This window comes from Octopus bimaculoides, chromosome 13 (genome assembly GCF_046866305.1).
Source record: "Octopus bimaculoides isolate indiv1 chromosome 13, ASM4686630v1, whole genome shotgun sequence".
NCBI classification, from domain to species: Eukaryota; Metazoa; Mollusca; class Cephalopoda; order Octopoda; family Octopodidae; genus Octopus; species Octopus bimaculoides.
This window is the reverse complement of record NC_142940.1, coordinates 1,264,647-1,272,738: the sequence shown is the minus strand read 5'-3', so window position 1 is coordinate 1,272,738 and position 8,092 is coordinate 1,264,647.

Below are 8,092 nucleotides of genomic sequence, written 5' to 3'. Positions count from 1 at the left end.
TTTACGAACAAAAATAAAATATGACGTACTTACATACGCACACATATACATATACTTTCCTACATACATACATACGCACATACATATACCTTACTACTTACGTACGTACGCACCTACCTACCTACATAGTATATACATACATACATACATACGTGTATACATACAGACATACACATATGGTAAGATAGAAATGTGCGGCGAGTGTTCCATGAGTGCTCTTTGAGAACTCCAAGTGTATTTTATAAGATGTTCAGAGCAGAGACCCTCCCCCCCTTCTTTAATAACAGAACACAACTAACCCGGAAATCTCAGAGAAAGGGAATGTGAAACAGTTATGTAAAACTTACACACACGCATAGAAACCCACATACATACATGCAGTCACACGTCCGCACACACTCACATACATATACAGACACACTACATTTATACATGGACACCCACACACATATATAATGTGCTCACACACACACACACACACACGCACGCACGCACGCACGCACGCACGCACGGATAACGAGTATTTATGAAGTTTCGAATGGAAAAAGGTTACTCTTTCACAGGGATGTATTTTATCCAAGGTTCAGCTCCATATCGATTAATATAGTTGGAATTCATTAATTTGTGTTAGTATTATTGTTAACACATGAAGTTCCAGTAGTCATTTTAGGTGTTTTCATCTATTCGATATAGGAGAACAGAGTTTTAATAATATAATATAAGGAAAATGGAGAGTTTGGGCACAAAAAAATCAATTGATTTATATAATATTCAGTTTCATATCCCCTACGTACGTTTCAATTTCTTACCTTCATTCATGTTTTGCTATTAAGATTGCATTTAAAGGGTAAAAGACTCTTCAGGGCAAAAATTGACAAAAATTCATTCCCATCCTCATGGATGAAGAGTTGCTAACTTTCTTCCTACACCTCGATCCCGGGATCGTTAGAAGCTGTGCAAAGGCAACGATAATAATAATAATAATAATAATAATAATAATAATAATAATAATAATAATAATAATGATAATTATAATGATGATGATGATGATGATGATGATGATGATGATGATGATGATAATAATAATAATAATAATAATAATAATAATAGTAGTAGTAGTAGTTTCAAATTTTGGCATAAGGCCAGCAAGTTTGGAGGAAGGGCTAAGTCGATTCTATTGACCTCAGTGTGTAACTGGTACTTAATTTATCGATCGCGAAAGTAAGAAAAGTAAAATTGACATCGGCGGGATTTGAACTCAGAACGAAATGCTGCGTACAAACGATTCTGCTCGCCTTACTAATAGTAATAATACGAACAATAACAGGAAAGGACAAAAAAAAAAAAACCCCAAAAATACAGGCAAAAACAATCACGATAATAAATAAAAGAAAAAATCTTTAAAAATATCTCAAAAACAAAAAGAAAGCAAATGAAAAATAAAAATAAAAGCAAAAACAAAAAAAAATAACGAATAAAACCCGAAGAGCAGAAAGTAGTCGTAATATCCATTTGTAAAAGAATGGTAAAACATATTGGAAAGAGATTTCTTTGAAATAGTGAAAAGAGGGGAAAAGGAACATTGGTATAGATAAAGATATACATACACACACACACAGACACGCAAGCACGCACACACACACACATATATATGAATGTGCATATAATTGTGAGTTGTGGAGGTGGGTGGGCGGGTGGGTGGTACGGCGGCGTTGGGATGGGGGAGAGAGAAAAGGGTCAGCAGTAAAAGAAGGGGCAGTAGAGCGAGAGGAAGAGGTCAGAGGAGTGGCGGCGATGTGTGTATAAGTGTGGGTAAGGGATAGGGGAGGAGGAGGAAGTGGAGGAGGTGGTGGAGGTGGAGGATGTGTTCAAGAAAGACAGAAATATTTTGGGGAAAATAAGAATAGTTGTTTTTATAATCATTTGCAATTCTGTAAGCAACACATGAAATCGCTGCAGGGGCGCATCTTTAACGGGGAAGCACCAGGACATTGCAGTAGAAGGAGGAGGAGAGAAGGGGCGAGGCATGAGAGAAACACCACCACCACCACCAACACCAACAACAACAACAATAACAAAAGACTACAACAAAAGCAGGTTCCGGATGAGCCGGGTTAAAAGCAATTATCAGAGACTAAATCTCCATGCACGTGCTTGCACTACACACACACACACACACACACACACACACACACACACACACACACACACACACACACACACACACACACATGTATATACACAAGGGTGCACGCACACATTTATATAATATGAGCAAAGATTCGGCATATGCACAGATACACAAATTGTATAGATATAAGTATGTACAAATGTGCGTATATATAAACACACACACTCACACACGTACATATAGTCAGTCACAAAACTAATATATACAAATATATGATACGCGGTACATACATATATACACGCACATGCATATATATACACGCACACACACACATATATATATATATATATACATACAGAAATACACCCACCAGCCCCGACACGCCCCTACACACATATATGTAATACACACACGCATACACCCCCTCACTCGCACATGCACCTCCTCTCACACACACATACACTCTCTCATACACATACCCCCTCACACACATACCCCTTCACACACATACCCCCTCACACACATACCCCCTCACACATACATACAACGTAGAGGGGTTGAACAAAATAATGGAAGCACCTTGTTAAATGAATGTTTTATTAGTTAATATGGATTTCGTCCGTCTTTAGCATCAGTCACATCATTCATATACCAAGAAATTGACTTGTAGAGGTTCAGAACGGTTGTTAGAAGAATTCTGAGCCATTCTTCAAGTCACACCTGCTATTATAGTTCTTCAAGCAACAACAGTAGAGAGATGTGTTCCTTCATCTCCTGCTTCAAAATGCACCATAAATATTCAATTATTTTGTGATCATAAATTTTGTGCGATTTGTACGAATTTTGAATAACGTTTAGGTGAATCGGTGTATTATTCACCTGGAATATTGTGCTACTATCACCTGGGAACAGTGATTGCATCATAGAAAGGACATGATTGGCCAAAATACTCAGAGAATCCTTGGCATTAACTTTGCCAACTAGAACAACTAAAAAGCTAAGAGAATTCTATTATATGGCCGCTGAAATCCTTTCAAAGTCACCTTCGTACTTGGTGGTATAGGACACCATTTGAAGATTTCTTTGGGCTCTCTCTAGACACAAATTCACTCCAAAGAGGGAAAATGGGGTGAATGGTAAGTCATTAGAGATGAACTTTGTTCCATTGAGCCATTGACTACTTCTCGTTGTCTAGGCACCATTTCCCCCTGCTTATCAATGGGGGGGGGGGACTGAAAAGGTTTAGCAACTGCAACCCTCTCGTGGTATCCAGCTTTATGTCGCACACTACAAACGGTCGATCGTTAAGTTCTGCCGTCAATTTTGCAGCTTTAGTTCAATGGATATTTTTTTCTGGACACAGTATGTTTCATTACTCTTTGGTCCCTTGCTGTAAGATTTGCCTTCAATCCAGCATAATTCTTACCAAAGCTGATACGACCGTGCTTTTGGAATGCCAACGTGATTTTAGAAACTGTACCTTTTGAAGCATTAAACAATTCAGCAGAAAGGCAAAGGGCTGTATCAACAAATACAAGGTATACATAATGCAAAGAACACCTTTATACAGTCTTGAACAGTTTTGAATTTGTCGCATTGTCAATAGAGACAATAGTTAAACAGGAAGTGGTGTTCCCATTATTTTGACCAGTTCCTGTGCATACATGGACACATACATACATACGTAATTACATGCATACATACACACACACACATACATACATACATACATACATGCATGCATACATACATATATATACATGCATGCATACATAGCATATACATACATGCATGCATACATACATAAATGTGTATGTATATTCGAGTACGTATGAATATATATATATATATATATATATATATATATATATATATATATATATATATCTTTTATCATTTACTTGTTTCATTCATTTGACTGCGGCCATGCTGGGGAACCGCCATGAAGGGTTTTAATCGAACGAGTCGACCCAAGGACTTATTTTTCGAAGCCTAATACTTACTCTATCGCTCTATTTGCTGAACCGCAAAGTTGCGGGGACATAAACAGACTAACACTGGTTGTGAAGCTGTGGGGAAGGGAAACAGATTCAGAGATACATATACACATAGAAACACACACGCACACATACACACAAGCCGCTTACTGTGTTCACTTAATAATAATACTTTTTAGCTAGCACTTACTGTTTAATGACATTAAACAGTAAAAAGAGCAATATTTTAGAGGCGTAATTTTAGTTTCCTAGGAATCAAACAATGTCTAGCGTTCTCATAAACATTGTCTGGCAATGTCTAACATTAGAGTCAACTGGTTCCATGACTGTCTGCCAATTGTATGTTTGTGCTTCGACAGAATTATGAAATAATGATATTGTTAATTGAATATGAAAGAATGGTATTGTTAATTGAACGCGAAATAATTGTTTTGTTCAATATGAAATAATGGAATTGCTATTTAAATAGGAAATAATGGTACGGTTAATTAAAACAGTCATGTTTTAATTAACCGTTATATCTATTCTTATGTTTTATTTGATAGTCTTCCATGTTGTTTTTACACGCATCCTCATACTCCGAAATACTCACATATCTATGTATAAATACACACAGGCGTGCGCGCACACGCACACACATACACGCACAGACGCATACATATATACGTATCTACATATATACATGCATATACATACATGTATACATATACATGCATATATATGCATATGCATATATACATACATTCATGCAGTTGTATGTACATATGTAAAGACATCGAAGTTAAAATCCAATGTATGTTTGTATATATATATATATATATATATATATATATATATATATGTATGTATATATGTATATATGTATTTGTGTGTGTAGATACATACATGCATACATACAAACACAAAGCACAGTTTGCAGTTGTGGGAGCGGGGTTGTTTTACGATTCAAGAATTTTTAACCTAAAATATATTTCTATTCAGAAATGTAGCAGAACCTTGTTCATCATACCCAGTTTCTTGATGGCTTCTACTTCCGGTTTCATCTTTTTTTCCAGCTCCTTTCTTACTTACAGTCAGAACTATTTTATTGCTTGAAAATGCGTGCACGCAGCGGGGAAGAAAGCATGCGAAATAAATGAATTCTACACAATTTTCTTGTGTTTGTAAAGCAAATGTTTTTAGTTATTAGAAATCCAGAGCAAAGAGAAAATAGTAATTATTTGCTTCCAGTTTTGTTCTCTTTGTACTTCTCTCATTTTATTTCAGAAGAAGAGAGGAAAGGAGAAAGGAAGCAAAGGCTGCGGTGGGGATGGGGGAAACCTGGATGTAAGAATAAGAGAATATAAAAATCAAAATAAATAAAAAAATAAAACGAATAGGTTTTAGATATTTTGTAGTGCGAATTTTCTAGAGCCAGTTGTACAATGGTTTGGTTATAAGAACGAAAGAATATTGCAAGAAACCAAAATATTTTGTAATTGAGTTGGAATATTTTCAATTCTGACTGGAAAATGATTTCAGGTTTGAGGCATCATACGGAAAATTTTGTGATTTAGCTTAATTTCTGTAATGAAATAAAAATAAAATATAAAAAATGAAACAAGAAAAACAAGGATAACAACAACAACAACAACAACAATAATATTTGCAGTTACGTTTAAAGAATGGCGAGCAGTTCCAGAAAGATATTACTTGCATTCTGAGAGCTGGGATTGAGATACATACATACATACATACATACATACATACATATATATATATATATATATATATATATATATATATATATATATATATATATATATATATATAGGTGTATGTATGTATGTATGTATGTATATATATATATATATATATGTATGTATGTATGTATGTATGTATGTATGTATATATATGTATATATATGTATGTATATATATGTATGTACATAAGAGGTCATTGCAGCTAAGTTCTGGTTCGTTCTTGATATAAATAGCGATTTGCTCATTGTTAGAGAATTAGAGCCAACAGTTATATGTTGTATTCCTTGTTTAACACACACAAAAAAAAAAAAAAATCATGATATCTAAATGCGTTCCCAGAAAGCTAGACGAAAAGTTCCATTAAAATATAGGATGATGAAAAACATTCAAAATAAAGAAAACGGTTCTCAATTAGCCAAACATTGGATGAGACATAGCATATTTTGATGTGATATTTTTAAAATTATAGTTCCTTTAAATTAGTGTTGGTCTGGAAAATATAACAACACAGACAGAAATATAGTTTCTCAACAAAGAATATCATCATGTTGCAATGAACAAAACAAGTCCCCCCAAAACGTTGTGCTCGGTTAGTCATGTTAAAAAAAGCCCAACGAACTTCCTTAATTGAATTAACATAAATACTTGTTTCATTTACATAATACTTCTTCAAACCTCTTCATGTTTAATTACACGTTGCCCTGGATAGAGGGAACTAAAATGACAGGCTAGCATTTGCCGATTTTTCAAACTCGTCCCAACCAATAAATGTCTTATGTGATTAATTAAGTCACTAATAATAATGATTCATAATAATTATATATATATATTGTTTGTTTTTAAAACTTCAACAAATATCTGTCCCAAAATGGAGATAAACTGCAACAACAATAGCAACCATTTCTGTTATTAAGAGATAAATAGCTATATATACGAAATAATTAAAAAAAAATTGTATTATCGAATCTTCATTTAATCTTTCGCTTGCTTGAAATATTTTTATGCATATGTCAGAAAGTAAATTTTAGCAAATATAGCCAAAATAGTATAATTAAAGCAATTAAGATGGTCTTATTGATAAGCGACTAACGAAGTTACATACGATAGTAGTCAGTCATCTCAATATAACAATAAGGAAAGAGAGAGAGAGAGAGAGAGAGAGAGAGAGAGAGAGAGAGAGAGAGAAAGAAAGAAAGAGAGGGAGGGAGCGAGAGAGAGAGAGATAGAGAGAGAGAGAGAGAGAGAGAGAGAGAGAGAGAGAGAGAGAGAAAGAGAGAGGTCAGTTGAACTGCGATTAATCACGGAAAGATAGGATGAATGGAAGAAATTTAAACAATAAATTATATTTAGTCTTGGCCGAGGGTGCAGAGCTTTGAAACTCATTAACCGTATGGAACAACGCGCCTGTGTGTGTGCGCCGCGCGTGCGTATGTGTCTGCTCGCGCGTATATGTATATATATATATATATATATATATATATATATATATATATATATATATATATATATATATATATATATATGCGTGTGTGTGTCTCTATATATTTGTATAAATATAATTATATATATATATAATACACACACACATACACACTCACATTTATTATTTACACATATGCACAAATATATATATATGTATGTATATATGTATATGTATGTATATATATATATATATATATATATATATATATATATATATATATATATATATATATATATATATATATATATATATATATACATATATATATATATATATACTTATGTATATACATATAAGTATGTATATATACCTGTTCATATATATATATATAACCAGTTCGTTGGCTACGTTGAGGCCTAAATATTCTCACAGTTCCCTGGTCCCTACTCACGAAGTATACTCTCCCACGAACAACTAGACTCCTGCCTCTCCTTTGTCCAATCCTTCAATTCTGCCCTCGAATTCTCCGCCACGATATATTTACAGGAGATAGAGCTGAGAGAAAAAGAGTAACGATGAAATAAGCAGGCAGTTGGCAGTCTTGGAATTCATCGAACAAGAAATGTATTTGAGTGCAACAAACTTTCCATAAATCTTTCCCGCCTTCTACTTAGAACAGGTTATTTTACAAGACATTTTTTTTTATTTGTATTTAGGTATTTATTCAAGCCTTTTTCATAATTTCTGCCTTAAACATATATATATATATACACATATATGCGCGTATGTTTGTGTGTGC